Genomic DNA, 15,326 nt, shown 5'->3' with positions numbered 1-15,326 from the left:
CACGTGCACGTTATCACCCTTGGTGGCACTCGTATGAAGACCTGCTAAGTGGTCCACAAACCGCACGCACTTCCTTAGCTCCAGGGTCCTCAAGTCTTATTGAGTGATGAACTCACTAAGGAATCACCAACAATGCCGGTTTCCTCCCTTACTGCCAGAGGTACTTCACACCCAACACAGAACTTGCCTGCAACCTCCGTGCGTTAAGAACATTCACAGGGGCCTCTGTCCATGTACCGGCGCTCGGTTCGCAGGCAGCAGAAGAACACCATGCGTACAGAAACTGGGAGCACTGTGTACCTTGAGAGCCACTCGGTCTGTACGCTGCGTTGCGCCGCGTCGTCTCCTGTGAGTGGTCGGCGGGGGGAAGGGGCGGGACACACACTTGACGTTGGGGCGGTTACTTACGGTGCCAACCAGCCAGCAGCATGGTCTGAGCGGCACATATTTGTGAGAACCAATGAATCGCCTCCTGTGCACCACTACTCCAGTGCAGTTAACTTACCACCTGCGAGCCAGCCTCTGAAAGTGTCTCGCAGGTCCCAGCGAGAGCACGGTGAGTGCTGACCGTTGTATTCCGCACCCGCGGTTACATGCGATCGTCTGTCTCAGGTTTTTCTTCTATTGTTCTGTGGAGTGCTTTCTCCTGCTGTCACTTCTTTTGGTTTCATTGTTCGTGGTTCAAGATCCACGTTCAGCCAAGTCGAAAATCGTGCATGAGCCGCCCAGGTCCTGAAACACAGCCCAATGTAATGGATTGGGAACGTTTACTTCTTCATTTTCAGAACTAGGGTGTTTCAGTTTCCGAAGTTTCTTTTGCGTGTTTTGCTTCACTCAAACAGTGGTGGAAGCATACACAAAGTATGGTAACGGGTCCTGCGTTCAATGTGAGCGGGGTCAAATGCGTGGTTAAAAGAACAAAATATTCAGCACCTGTTTAGTTGGTCTTTTACCTTAAGGTAACTGCAGATAAAATATTGCGCACACTTCAAATGACAAAGACAAGATTACTGAATTGGGGGAAATTCCATCTAACGTTATGAAAGCTCAGTTAGTTAATGATCACTGCATATGTGTTTGTATCACTAGAGTCACCGAATCCTTGTTGGTGCAGTGGGGAATATAGACTAGTGCATTTATCTGTGGCGGGCGGTAATTAAAAGGGGGTGGGGGGCCCACATGGACACTCACTCACATCCATACATTCACACACACACTCACGTATACATTTATATATATATATATATATATATATATATATATATATATATATATATATACACACACACGCACCAATCATGAAATTAAAACATAAGTGTCGGAGTTTCCAGGAGGGTTGAGACTGCCATCTTCTCTCATTGACTGGCTGAGGAGGCCTCACAGAGTGGAATATGTCACAGAGTGGGATGGGGGTCAGTGAGGGTTGCTGACCCCAACCCACCCTGTAACAATGTGTCAGTTATAGACACTCGGCCCTGAGCACTTTAGGGCTTAAAACAGAAAACTGAAATGCCCAGACCTAGCATCCTTGAAATGGTTTCCTCTGACTGTTAGCCTCTACCGCCTGTAATTTTTGACTGTGCACTGGATTTTTCTTTTGCTGGTTTAGATACTTTGGGCATTTTGCCTCTGCTGACCAGTGTCAAAGTGCAAGTGCTTCCTGGATAAATTTTGAATCTGATTGGTTATCCATGATTGGCATATTTGATTTACTGATAAGTCCCTAGTACAGTGTGCTGTGTATGCCCAAGACCTGTAGATCAAATGCTTCTAGTGGGGCTGCAGCACTGATTGTGCCCTCCACAAGAGTAACCCTGTAAATATACCTCAGACCTGCCACTGCAGTGTATGTTTGCACAGCTCGAAACTGTCATGTTGCCCTGACAAGTGCACCCACTTGCTGTGCCTAAACCTTCCCTTCCCATGCATGTAAAGCACCCTCAGGTAGACCCAAGATACCCCCATGGTCAGTGTGCAGTGTATGTGAAAGGTAGGATGTGTGCTGGTGTGTGTTATGTGTCCTGATAGGGAAATACTGCCAATTTCGTTTTTCACTATTGAAAGACTATCTGTCCCATAGGCTAACATGGTAGTTGCTTTGCAACATCTTACACTTATAACTTTCCATTGGCACAAGATGGAAAAAGGAGGTATAGGCTCTCTGAACTCAGAATTTAATTATGCACCTTTTAGTAAAGGTGTATTTTAACCCCTGTGTTTTGAAAGTGCCACTTTCAGAAAGTGTGCACTTTCTTGGTTAACTATCCTGTGTGCCTCTCTGCCTGTTGTGTATTCCCTGTCTGGGGTTGGAGTGACAGGAGCTGAGGATGTGTATTAAATCGAGACAGTCACGGAGGGGTGTGGGGACGGGTCTGGAGGTGTACTTTGCCTTGCCTGGGTGACTCATCGCCTGGCTGAATAGAGCTAGTCCGTTTTTATAGTGGTGGGAGGAGTTTCCCTTGCACCTGAATAGACTGGGTCTCCTTTTTAGGTTTTGCCCTAGCCAATGCGTACGAAGTACGCATGTGCTAGGAAAAAACCTAATGAGATATAGTATATGGGGCTTGGAATCCGCCCCGTCTTCCATTGGCTAGCTCCATAAATGGAGGCTAGCCATTGGAAGACTGGCCTGTCCGTCAATGCCGGACCAGATTCGGGGGCGTTCCCGAGAATTTTTGGCTTTTGGCGACGTCAGCCGAAAGCCTGTTCTCGGGAACGCCCCCGAATCTGGTCCGGCATTGACGGCACCCGCCCTCATTGCAGCCGCCGTCATTTCTGGGATCCTGTTGGTGTTTAGAGCCGACCCTACGTGAACAGACCGGTGACCGAGTGGAACGGAGATGCCACCTCTACCTATTAATACGAAGTGCACGCTCCCCCGTGTTCCCGCCCCCCCCCCTGTCCCGCTGTCCGTGTTCTCGCCCCCCCTCCCGCTAAGCTATGTTTTGCATTGCCGTAGAAACCGGCTTTCCCTTTACGACGCGGCTATGTCAGTCATGCTGCTGCCACAGGAAGACGACCAGCGTGACTGCAGGCAGTCCCCAATCACCCTGAGTAATCCTGCAAGTCCCAGCCGTGCACTGCCTGAAGACAGAGGGAGCCCTCAGTGCCGAGCACAGACCCATTACGAAGGGTTTGTGCCTCTCAGATGGGACTTGCGACGTCTGCTGTGATCGCTCAATACCACTCTTCAGCTCCGTCGTCAACTGCATCTCTTAACATTCTTAACATTCTGCATTGTGCTTTGACTGCCTATTGGACCAGAGAGCCCACAACGTCTTCTTGGTTGGGAGAGCTGGCGCCTGCATGGTACAGGGATCGCACCGGTCGGGATCCCAGTAAACCACCTTGTTTTTTTTGGGGGGGGGGTGGGGGAGGGGATCGCGGTTGTGAACGGTTGTGTGTGACGCATGTGGTAAAACGGGACAATATGATGTTCGTCGCAACCCGCACTCGATGGACAATAATAAAAACAGGCCGTATACATTATTCGTTAAAATGTGTATTTTGTTGCAAACAGCGTTTTTTTTTTGGGGGGGGGGGTATGATCTCGACAGTAGGCATTAAATACAATATATTACTTTAAATCATAAAAAATGCGCTGATACTATTATGATCGTATTTTTTTATGCTTCGTTAAAACTTGCATCGGACCTGCTTCGTGTAAATTGCACGTGTTTATAATAAGTTAAAGTGAACTGAATGTATCACGTAAGACGGGGGTGGGGGAGGGTCACAACACGGGTTCAGGGGTCCCTCGACCTCGGGCACTTGGTTCTGTCAGACTTCGGGAGGGTGTATGACAGGGGTGAGTGGGGGGCTCAGGGGTGGTCTATTTACCATCTCGCAGACGTGCTTGGTTGTTATAGCCTCAGAGGTTTTGAACATCTGATTGCACATCAGGCCGGGTAATGTGCACGGCTTGGAAATCTATATGGAATCAGGCCCTGCGCGCTGACTCCGACTTTCATCCTCCTGGAGTCGATGCAAATGAGTTAGTGGCATTTGAGGAGGATGATACTGACGCACCTGTTGTTTTAAATGGAGTCAGGCAGTTTCCGGTCGAACTGGGTAAAAGTGTATATTGCAAGTTCAGAATTCTTCACCTGAGGAAATAAAAGCGTGAGTACGTATGTACATATGAGTGTGTGTGTGTGTGTGTCTAAAAAGAATCTCTAATACACCGACAAATGCATAACTATCTCCAAACCTAATGTACTGGTACTGGATATATAGTTAGTTTTGGGTTCCAAAACAAGCGAACTGTGATCCCGGCTACCTCTCTTGACCAAACTGAGTGACACTTGGCAAACCGTGGTGGTAGTTACTTGCAATTGTAATAAAATGTCTCTGCGACTCTCTTTGAGTAAGACAATTCCTTGTAAGAGCAACAGAGCTCAGTGGTTCGCATTTAATTTATCTGCATTTAAGTAGGACGGGAGTATAACACACAGAAGGCGAGAAATAAGAGAAAGCAAGTTTTTTTTTTTTTTATGAATTCTGCACAGGATCTTAATACGTCAAGTGTATGTTTCATATCAGCAAACTGACTCGCTGTAACATTGGCGCGCATTTGGATAAACTCGTGCTAATAACTCGGCCTGAAGCAAATATAGCGCCTTCATTATTAATGGAGGATGTGGCGTAAGGGCCAGAGTTGCTGACTAGCTGACTTTGGTGTTGGGGAAACCAGGTTCGAGTGTGACATACGCCCAATTTCATCCTGTGATTCTGGGCAAATCACTTAATCTCTCAGAGCCTAACAAAAATGAATGTGTCCTTGTGTAAGCAACTGGTACTTGTGTAAAGCGCTCCGATACATTTGGGTCGATTTCACGCTAAGGCAACCCCCCCCCCCCCCCCCCCCCCAAAAAATGTGCATATACACCGCTTGCTTACACGGCCTTGCTTCTTTTAAGCGCTGTGGTAGCAGCAGATGCGGCTATTAACACAAATCATTTTGGACGGTGGAGTGGGAAAGGTTGAGCCCGAGGCCTGTACTAGAAGCGTACAGTAATGCACATATGCACGAACCCTCTGAAGGTCCTTACTCCATGTCAGTATGGGAGGGAGGGGGCATGTAAAAAAAATCTGTTCAAATCGTGTTCTGTCCTCGCTGGGAGAGAACGGCGCACCCTCAATACGGTTTTAACAATGGGAAATATTAACAGAAAACTAGAACACAGCTTGCACAAGAATTATTTCGTTAGAATGATTTATTATTAAGTCTCGGCTGTCCAGCCAAACACGTAAAGAACAGCACGAGCAGAGCTGGTGTTGGGTCAGCTCTGCCCACGCGCCCCTCCGGCGCAGCGTGGCCCTGCAGCTGGGAGAGGGGCGACAGCGCCGTGGTGTCAGGGCGCGAGCGCCCGCACGTGGCTTCAGGTGGTGTCAGGGAGCGAGCACGTGCCTTCAGGTGGTGCTTTCAGCCAGTAAACCAACATGGCTTCTTCCCCAGGAGGCGGCGGCGCCCTCCAGGTGAGCCCGCCCCCTCCTCCTGCCCGTGCGGCCCGCATGGCACCAGTGCCCTCTGTCCCCAGAGTGACAGGAGCCCCAGGCTAGACACGCAGCTTTGCCAACAAGGCGTAGTTTTCAAACTCAGCTGTAATGTCTCACAGACAGTCTGAAACTTACAACCCGTCATTACTCATAAGTGTCTTGTTCCTAAGAATGTCTCGCAACTGTCCATTCAGTTGCCTCCACATTTCTACTTGTGGCCCTGCAGTTCTGTTGTTTACCTATTTTAGCTAGGTGACCTATTCACTTATATGTTTGATCCCATGTTGTTTCACTTTTGATCTGGGCTTTATCAGATATCACGAAGAATGGCAAGCCTGCACCAAAATACCGGATACAACTTTGTTTTGTTTTTTCTTGCCTTCTGCCTTTTGATTGTGCCTCTGCCCGTTCCCGCCCCCCCTCCCGCTGTCCGTGTGCCCGTTCCCGCCCCCCTCCCGCTGTCCGTGTGCCCGTTCCTGCCCCCCCTCCCGCTGTCCGTGTCTCCGGCCCCACTTGTAAATGCTTGTTTTATTTTTGCAGTATATTTCCTTGGGAAAGCATATGTCTGTAGTTGCATTTGGGGAATGAATCTCTGAAACTGAGATCTGTTTTGAATTTGGGAAGTGCTTCTCTTAGAGACAGCAGCATAGTGTGGGTTGGTCAAGGGAGGCACTTTAATGACTTGATTCATATTGGATATTAAGAACATTTTCCTTGGCTGTGGATCTCTTTCTGATTCGATAAGGGTGAGCATATCTTTTTGGGGTGCAGAGGTGTCTCTGGATGTGTTTAGGAAACCATTCTCTGAGATTTAGACCTGAGAATGGTTTTGTTCAGGAGCCCAGTCTCAAAGTCTGCTTCTTGCTTTCAGAGCTTCGAGATTTCATGAAGAATGGCAAGCCTGCACCAAAATACCAGATACAACCTTTTTTTGCTTTTTCTTGCCTTCTGCCTTTTGATTGTGCCTGTGCCCGTTCCCGCCCCCCCCCCTCCCGCTGTCCGTGTCTCCGGCCCCACTTGTAAATGCTTGTTTTGTTTTTGCAGTATATTTCCTTCGGAAAGCACATGTCTGTAGTTGCATTTGGGGAATGAATCTCTGAAACTGAGATCTGTTTTGAATTTGGGAAGTGCTTCTCTTAGAGACAGCAGCATAGTGTGGACTGTGAGAGCTGTGTGGACTGTGAGAGCTGTGTGGACTGTGAGAGCTGTGTGGGCTGTGTGGGCTGTGAGAGCTGTGTGGGCTGTGAGAGCTGTGTGGGCTGTGAGAGCTGTGAGAGCTGTGTGGGCTGTGAGAGCTGTGTGAGCTGTGAGAGCTGTGTGAGCTGTGAGAGCTGTGTGGGCTGTGAGAGCTGTGTGGGCTGTGAGAGCTGTGTGTGCTGTGAGAGCTGTGAGAGCTGTGTGGGCTGTGTGGGCTGTGAGAGATGTGTGGGCTGTGAGAGCTGTGTGGGCTGTGAGAGCTGTGTCTCCCCGGCCCCGTTCCCGCCCCCCTACCGCTGCCTCGGCTCCCGTTCCCGCCCCCCTACCACTGCCTCGCTCTCCGTGTCTCCCTGGCTTCATTCCCGCCCCCCTACCGCTGCCTCGGCTCCAGTTCCCGCCCCCCTACCGCTGCCTCGCTCTCTGTGTCTCCCCGGCCCCGTTCCTGCCCCCCTACCGCTGCCTCGGCTCCCGTTCCCGCCCCCCTACCGCTGCCTCGCTCTCTGTGTCTCCCCGGCCCCGTTCCCGCCCCCTACCGCTGCCTCGGCTCCCGTTCCCGCCCCCCTACCGCTGCCTCGCTCTCTGTGTCTCCCCGGCCTCGTTCCCGCCCCCCTACCGCTGCCTCGGCTCCCGTTCCCGCCCCCCCTACCGCTGCCTCGGCTGCCGGAGTTGCAGGAGAGCCCCACTGGCTGAAAGAAGATGCAAGGTTTAGCTTTTTTTTTCTCGTGTCTTTTACTTTTATTGAGCCATGGGGAGGGGTAGGGGGTAGGTGGAGAGGGTAAAGGAATAAGCCCTTTCAGTGCAATGCAGTTCTCTCCATTCATCCATCATATCTACGCTATCCATCAAGTCAGCCAACTACATTCGAAAATATGTGCTCTGTCCCTGTTCATTGAGGATATCCATTTTACCCATCATTACACAGTTACCATTGCTTGTCCGTTTCATAGGGCTCTTGCTTATGAAACATCTATCAGAAGTAATCTTCCTGGTCCATGTTTATCACTTCTAGAACAAATAGATAGCCACCCCTCTGTTGACGGTAGAAGACACAGAATAATATCACTGTCCACCCCATTTCTCTGCTAGCTTGGAATACTCCATGTGCATTTTAATGTGTTTCCTGCAGGAACTCGATTCCTACCCTGTTCTGTTTAAGGAAAGCAAAACAAGTGATGGGTCGACTTCATGAAATAATGTCAGCCACCAGTATTCGTGTGCCCCTGTTGCCTGCGTGTGCCCCTGTTGCCTGCTTGTTCCTCCGTGTGCCCCTGTTGCCTGCTTGTACCTCTGTGTGCCCCTGTTGCCTGCTTGTGCCTCCGTGTGCCCCTGTTGCCTGCTTGTGCCTCTGTGTGCCCCTGTTGCCTGCTTGTGCCTCTGTGTGCCCCTGTTGCCTGCTTGTGCCTCTGTGTGCCCCTGTTGCCTGCTTGTGCCTCCGTGTGCCCCTGTTGCCTGCGTGTGCCTCCGTGTGCCCCTGTTGCCTGCTTGTACCTCCGTGTGCCCCTGTTGCCTGCTTGTACATCCGTGTGCCCCTGTTGCCTGCTTGTACCTCCGTGTGCCCCTGTTGCCTGCTTGTACCTCCGTGTGCCCCTGTTGCCTGCTTGTGCCTCTGTGTGCCCCTGTTGCCTGCTTGTGCCTCTGTGTGCCCCTGTTGCCTGCTTGTGCCCCTGTTGCCTGCTTGTGCCTCCGTGTGCCCCTGTTGCCTGCTTGTGCCTCCGTTTTCGTAACCCTGTTGCCTGCTTGTGCCTCCGTGTGCCCCTGTTGCCTGCTTGTGCCTCCGTGTGCCCCTGTTGCCTGCTTGTGCCTCCGTGTGCCCCTGTTGCCTGCTTGTGCCTCCGTGTGCCCCTGTTGCCTGCTTGTGCCTCCGTGTGCCCCCGTTGCCTGCTTGTGCCTCCGTGTGCCCCCGTTGCCTGCTTGTGCCTCCGTGTGCCCCCGTTGCCTGCTTGTGCCTCCGTGTGCCCCTGTTGCCTGCTTGTGCCTCCGTGTGCCCCTGTTGCCTGCTTGTGCTGTGTGGGTGTGTGTGGAGGGCTCTGTGTGGCTGTGTGTGTGGGAAGCTTTGTGTGGCTGTGTGTGTGGGAAGCTTTGTGTGGCTGTGTGTAGGAAGCTTTGTGTGGCTGTGTGTGGGGGGGCTTTGTGTGGCTGTGTGTGTGGGGGGCTCTGTGTGGCTGTGTGTGTGGGGGGCTCTGTGTGTGTGTGTGGGGGAGGCTCTGTGTGTTTGTGTGTGTCATTTGCGAGAGATAAAGCTAGTGGCATTGTAAATGACAATGCCATTTATTTATGTTAAAAAAACATAAATAAAAATAATGTCAAGAGCAATGCCAATAGCTCTAACTTTAACAAAGGCAAAACCTTTGCATTGTAAATGCTTGTTACCAATGTTGTCTCCACCCCCTGCGGTCATGCTGGACCCAGGAGGCCAGGACTTGTTTGGACTGGGTTAAGGGACCCTTGCCACAAAGAGAACAATGACAACATGGGGTATAAGTACTGGACCTAAAACCTCAAGTTTTTAGATCACTTCAGGAAACAAGAGGACCATGCCAAGAAGAAGAGCGGAAGGACTGTGTGAGGAGGACTGCCTTTTCTGTGTGAGGGGTGGGTTGGCCCGCAGTTGCTGCTTCGGTCTGTGGTGAAGAAAAAGGACTGACTGACTCTTTTTGCCCAGCTGTGTTATCCTGCTTGTGAAGAGAATCTCCAAGGGCCTGGTTGTGCTGGCCTGATGTTTTTGGAAGTCTCAGGCACATCTTCCCTCCTTGGGCTTTGCATTTATGTGGAGCTCTCCTGTGCTTTACTTCTAATTGGAGCCCCCCCCTGTGCTTTACTTCAAATTGGAGCTGAAACAACCATAAGACATAAACATAAATGATTGTAAGCATCAACAGACTAAAAGGATCGTAGATTCCTACCATAGTGCTAAAGCAATTAATATATGCAGGTATATAAATACATGACAGTAATAATGCGTACTCCTACGATACAACCCTACCTAGATGTACCTAAGTGTACCTAGCATGTATGTAGGTGTAGAGCCAAGAATTCCTCTAGGAAAAAGCCAACCCTATTACCTGAAGCGAGAGACCGTGGACCCTGTCTTGGTCTCGAAATAGACACCCTGCAATGGATGTCAGACCACTGCGAGCTGGAGTGTCTGCGTGCAGGAACCTCAAAGTCTCGCGTCAGTGTGTCAGCATGGAAGTCCTTTCTCTTTTCCTGGCCTCAGCAAAGTTATGGTGTTTATATAGCCGAAGAGGAACCCTCAGGGGATCTACCTTGCTGTGTCATGTCGGATTAGGATGACGGAAGGAATGACCTTTATACATAGCTATTATGCAGGAGATGGTAGTCCTGCTGAGATTCCAAGCATCCTCAGGCATAATGAATGACGCTAGTTTTCGGAAAAAGCCCCACTTCATTGAAGCAGTACCGTAGTTAGGTAACAGGTCAGTACCAAGAACCGTTATGTAGTGTAATGGCAGGGGAAATATAGGTGAAAGGTCTGGTCACTACCTGAGCCTATATCTGGGTACCTGTATGAAACATAACCCCAGTGCTTTACTTTCCGTGGAAGCTCCACTGTGCTTTACCTGTTTGAGAGCTTCCCTGGCGTTTCCGTTGCTGAAAACCTGCAGCGCATCACCCCCTGGAAGAGGCTAAAATAGTTGCCGCTTGTGAAACAGTGTGCCGAAGGCTGGGCAGAGCCACCTCCACCTGGAGAGAGGAGCCTGAGGGCAGAGAAGATTCCGGGTTTGCAGCCCGCCTGCTCGCAGCAGCACCGTCGTAAAGGAAGCCCACTGGCATTGCCAGGCAACCAACACGGCTGCCTGGAGCTGGAGTCCTGGCTGTTGTCCAGCAACCACCAGGGAGAGCCGACGTAGCCCTAGCACCATCAGCAGCCACCCAACAAAGCAGCCGGCAATGCCGAAAGGAGCACCTGCGAGGCGGTGCTGGACGCTCCCCGCTCACCAGAAAAGGAGGACCGCCTTCATCGAGCCAGCCACCCAGGACCGGCGTACCGCTGGCCAAAGCAGCGCATTGCGCTTCCCGCCTGTGACGCCGAGAGGAGCTCTCCTTGTGACACAGACATATCCCTGGGGGAGAGGGGGGATTATTTTGCTTTAGCCGCGTTTAAAGTAAACTTGGGTCTGATGTCGCATTCACCCCCCTCAGCGCCTGCGCACTGGTACGGTGTGCTCAGGGTCCTTAGCACCGAGGTGTTAAACACAAACCAGATGATCCTGGCATTTTCCTCCACTGCCATTCGTGTTAACTAATTGTGATCTATGCCTGCTGCTTGCTTCCTCTGAAACTAGTATACCACAATTCCTCATGAGAGGAGCAGCCTGTATGTGCAAAGGAGATATAAACAACCTTCAAGTGTGTATTGCAATGGTCTAACAGTTACGCTTTTGCTAATTGCTTATTGGCCACTAAAAGTGATGTTATGTTTGCCGAATTGACAGATGCGTGTATTTTAGACAGTGATTGACCAAACAAGTATTCATTTTTGGTATTGTGGTCTATATGTTTTGGTATGCAATACAAAGGATATTTTTAAATACAACTGTGTGGAGTTTCTTTTGTGGTGTGCTTACGGGGTGTGTGTGTATGTGTTGCGTAAACGCTTTACACATTGCCACTGAGATAAGCCTGACTGCCCTGCCAAGCTACCAAGGGGGTGAGCAGGGGTTATTTTGGGTTGTTAAGTTAACTCCCTTACCCTGAATAGAATGATGGGTTCTGCCTTGCTTAGGTGCATACCCTAGCCAACCAGAAAATCCAATTTCTAACACCCAGGTGAAAGGGTATTATTGATGCTCCCCTCTTAATGAGGGGGAGTTCCTGTAAGCGCTTTGCCAGGCTGAAAAGGCCATGCCTACAGGAGCTATGACGTCTTCAGCCTGACAAAGTTCTGCTCAGACAGCCAGGTGCCTATGTATTTAGCACATTAATAACTCTTGGCTGCCTCACTTGAACACGAAGAGTCTCTGTCAGGCTGACCTGTCCTCAGCCTGACAGAGACTCTTTATGTTGGTGTTAGACCTGGCATCTTTTGGCATGTTTCCCCTGTCTTTTTGCTTTCTTACCTCTTGGATTAGACTCTGTTTTTGTTGGATTAGTCTCTCTGCGGACATTCTCACTGCCAATCAGTGTTAAAGTGTAAATGGTTCTGAGGTAAATTGTGTTATGGATTTGTCTTTCTATGATTGGCTATTTAATTTACCAAGTCCCTAGTACAGTGTATTGTGTGAACCCAGGGCCTGTAAATCAAATGCTGTTAGTTGGCCTGCAGCACTGTTTGTGCTAACCACACAAGCAGCCCTCCAAAGGGTTCTCAGACCTTTCCCTTCAGTGTCTGAGTGCAGTTGTGACTTCCTGTTGACCTGGCAAGTAGGTCCTTTTTCTTACATGCAATGTGGAGCAGAATAATCTATAACCTGCTGGTGCAGTGATCACCACTTCGCCACAGGTTATCAAGTAAGGAGAAATCAACAGTGGAGCGAAGTACAAACCATGGGTAGTTTATTCAATCATTCATGAATGGGTCTCCATCCGACCAGTACGATCAAGATACCAAGGATAGAACACACTGAACTATGGTTACATGGGTTTATATAGTGAAAACCACAGACAAGTAACGCCCAGAGGTAAATAAGGCTCTGGTAAGAACACACAAATGAGACAATCGGTAAGAATCAACAACCTTGGTGCCTTGTGTAACTGTCGCATCTTGAGGCTGCATAACAAGATAGGCTTATCGGAACAAACTTTATCTAAGGCTTTACTATTGTTTAAAGTACACACGAAACCCACAGTGCAGACATCAGCTGTTCTTTTGTGCTGACTTTGCATGTTTACGCAGCCTACAATGTCTCAACGTAGATTTGTGACCTAATGTTAATGCAGGTGGCGTCAAGGATAGTCACGTCGGTAGTTCTTGTAGTGAATTGTGCTGTAATCTGTACAAGTGATAAATGTGAGGTGTGAACGGCAAGACCTATCGCACACCGTTCCAAGATGGCCGCCACATTACACTGAAGTCACACTGGGCCCTTCCTAGGCCCCTGTCACGTGACTCCTAAGGTCTCTATTAAGATGTCTGCCACCAATTATTGTTGCTCGCAGTCGACCGGTAAAGCCGCCCGCCCGCATCCAGACATCGCGCTAACCTCCGGTAAGTTCCCACCCCAATGGCCTTCCGGACGGAATCTCCCGTATGTTCCATTCTAACTACCGCTCTACCCCTTTTCTAGCGGATCCGTGATCGAACCGACCGCTTCCCAACGACGGCCATCGAGCCCACGTTTTTTCCCCTGACAGCAGCTCAAATCTAACGAGCCCATGGTAATTTCCGAAGCCTTAGCAGCCATTAGCAGATAAGCGCACCCGCACTATGATTAACCCTTACTTCCTCTCCCACAGCACTTGCAAATCCTGCGCGCAAAGACCTGATCCAACCTACTGGGCATAACGGACACTCCAACAGATGTCCTGACACCCAAGCCTGAATCGCCGAAAAGACCCCCACCTGGCTAAGCCCACAGTATATTCCATTTTTCCCATAATTCACCGGGCTATTAGCTTCCCCGGACTAGAATTACAACCCTCAATTTCTCCACAGCATCCGTGCCCTGAAGCCAGCTCCAAAAAGAAACTATACCCACCTTAGTTACGCCTTATCATCCTCAGTGGAGGTAAGCCACCAATAATTTAAATTGGAAATTCCTCAACCCTACGCCCTCTCGCGCACCCTCAAGCCCTTACTTTGAAAGGATGGCTGCACGCCCTAACTCTCCTTGAACCATTCCCAGTACACGTGCACACTGGTCTCCTCGTCACATTCACAGTGGAGCCAGCTAGTCACATCACTCTCGTCAGTGCACTGAACACCAAATGCTATATAAATGTTTTAATTTGTGTCCACGCCAGCAGGCAACACCCCACCACTGCGATTCCAAAGATTGTGTATACAATGCTAAGCTGATGTCCTTCATTTAAATTGACTGAAATTCTGTTATTTCTCCTTCTTTTCCCCTGTTTCCTCCCTAACAGGCGTACATAATTCTCAGATCAGGCAAAATAATTTTTAAAAAAGTCCTGATGATAATCCCTATATAACCTTAGCACGGGATCGAAACGTCGACTCCTTTGAGTAGACATATGTTTAACCAATGTACATTACTGTATGTATGTGTTACTCCAGGAAACACTGGCAATTTTGATTTAAAACAGTGCCCTGATTGCTCACTTTGTTTGCCTGAAACACTTTTCTTCCACTACCTTCTTTCCTATTCTTTCTGATATACGGTACAGGACTGTGCCTTACTGTAATGAAATGCTTTGTTGCTAAATGTACCTTAAATCTCTAATAATTTACTTGATAAATAAAATCCCTGTCCGGCTGGACAAGGGACAGAAATATATAGTCTCCCATTGTGGTCTATATAAAATTATTGCAAGATCTCCTTTATGCTGAGGACCTTTGTTTTTCTTGAACGTAGTTGATACCCATGGTCCCTAGCTACCCACTGGGTCCCCCTTGTTATTCCAAAAAACTGAGCACAATCACTAGATTGCAGGGGTTTTCTGTAACCTCCTACCCTCGTTCCACGAGGTCGGCCATCCTAGTGCCCGAGTACTTACATGTACACTCGCTCTTTTAAACCTATCCTGTACCTTTCAAGAGATGTCAGCTCATGCTCCACTGTATACCACAGATTACATTAAGCATTTATGCTCAGGCCCTCTTTATTGTCTGATACCCCAGATGTCCCAACAGTGACTAACTCCTCTCTACCAGAGCAACTTGAAAAACTCAAAAAGAAACAAGTTCGCCTACAGCTTATGGTGCTAATGCTAACAGACTACTTAAAAGCTGAGGTTATACCGGTAGGCCTCCAAGTCCGTAATATCCCTGGTATTTTCACGGACAACCCAAAATACGTCTCAAATTTTAGTTATATTGGTACTACATGCTCGCGGCATTGGCTTGTACTAGGTATAGACATAGCCACAGAAACACTAAAATCCCTAGAAACAAAAATTAATGACTTATTGAAGCAGATTAACGACTCAGATCCCACGGCAGAGTGCAAGAAGTTATTAGACCAAGTAGAAAAAACAGTGGCAGACTTTCACCGAATTGAACAAAATAAGAATTCAAACAAAGTTAAGAAAGATATTAAGATCTATAACGTAGAGAATACCTACCCCTACCTACACAAAGACTTCTATACCAATAGGCCACACTTTAACCCTAACAGTAGACCCTGGGGTAGATATAACAAACGACAAAATATAGTAGGTTTCTCTGACACCTCAGAGGATTTCTCTGATAGTTCAGACCCAGGAGAAGGAGGAAGTAATCCAAGACGCGGAGGAGGGGCCCAGTCCAATTTTTTATCCAGAGGCCAACCCGGCACTCCACAAAGGGGACGGGTAAAGAAACCTCAACGATGGTTCAACGCCCCAGGCGAGCGCAAAACCAGGAACAACTTTTACCAGTGGTAGGCAATACTGCAGGTATTTATTCCTTTTTTCCTGCCCAAAACACCCCATCTGAAATAATGCCCATTTTCAACTTATCCAAGCACATACTGCAGGACCCAGAAGTAGAACTCCTTAAGAAAGGCTTA

At 49.0% G+C, this 15,326-nt stretch overlaps 2 protein-coding genes across 4 annotated transcripts in view; one reads left to right on the top strand and one right to left on the bottom strand.

Moving 5' to 3' along the window:
• PPIL3 (peptidylprolyl isomerase like 3) overlaps positions 1 to 354 on the bottom strand; it is a 72,164-nt gene extending 71,810 nt beyond the window's left edge. The window contains exon 1 of one of the 2 annotated variants that reach the window (XM_086931911.1): positions 188 to 354. The gene's annotated coding sequence lies outside the window, so the exon portion shown is untranslated. The remainder of the gene's footprint in view (positions 1 to 187) is intronic. The other variant, XM_086931912.1, reaches the window with a different exon arrangement.
• The window catches only part of NIF3L1 (NGG1 interacting factor 3 like 1), a 125,593-nt gene that overhangs the window by 19,653 nt on the left and 90,614 nt on the right, over positions 1 to 15,326 (top strand). Inside the window, exon 1 of one of the 2 annotated variants that reach the window (XM_086931910.1) lies at positions 394 to 556. The exons of the other annotated variant lie outside the window; for it this stretch is intronic. The gene's annotated coding sequence lies outside the window, so the exon portion shown is untranslated. Of the gene's footprint in view, positions 1 to 393; positions 557 to 15,326 lie in introns of those variants that run through there. 2 annotated transcript variants of the gene reach the window in all.

This window comes from Lissotriton vulgaris, chromosome 7 (assembly GCF_964263255.1).
Source record: "Lissotriton vulgaris chromosome 7, aLisVul1.2, whole genome shotgun sequence".
Lineage (NCBI taxonomy): Eukaryota > Metazoa > Chordata > Amphibia > Caudata > Salamandridae > Lissotriton > Lissotriton vulgaris.
Note: the sequence above shows the minus strand (reverse complement) of the source record. Positions and strands in the feature narration are given on the sequence as shown.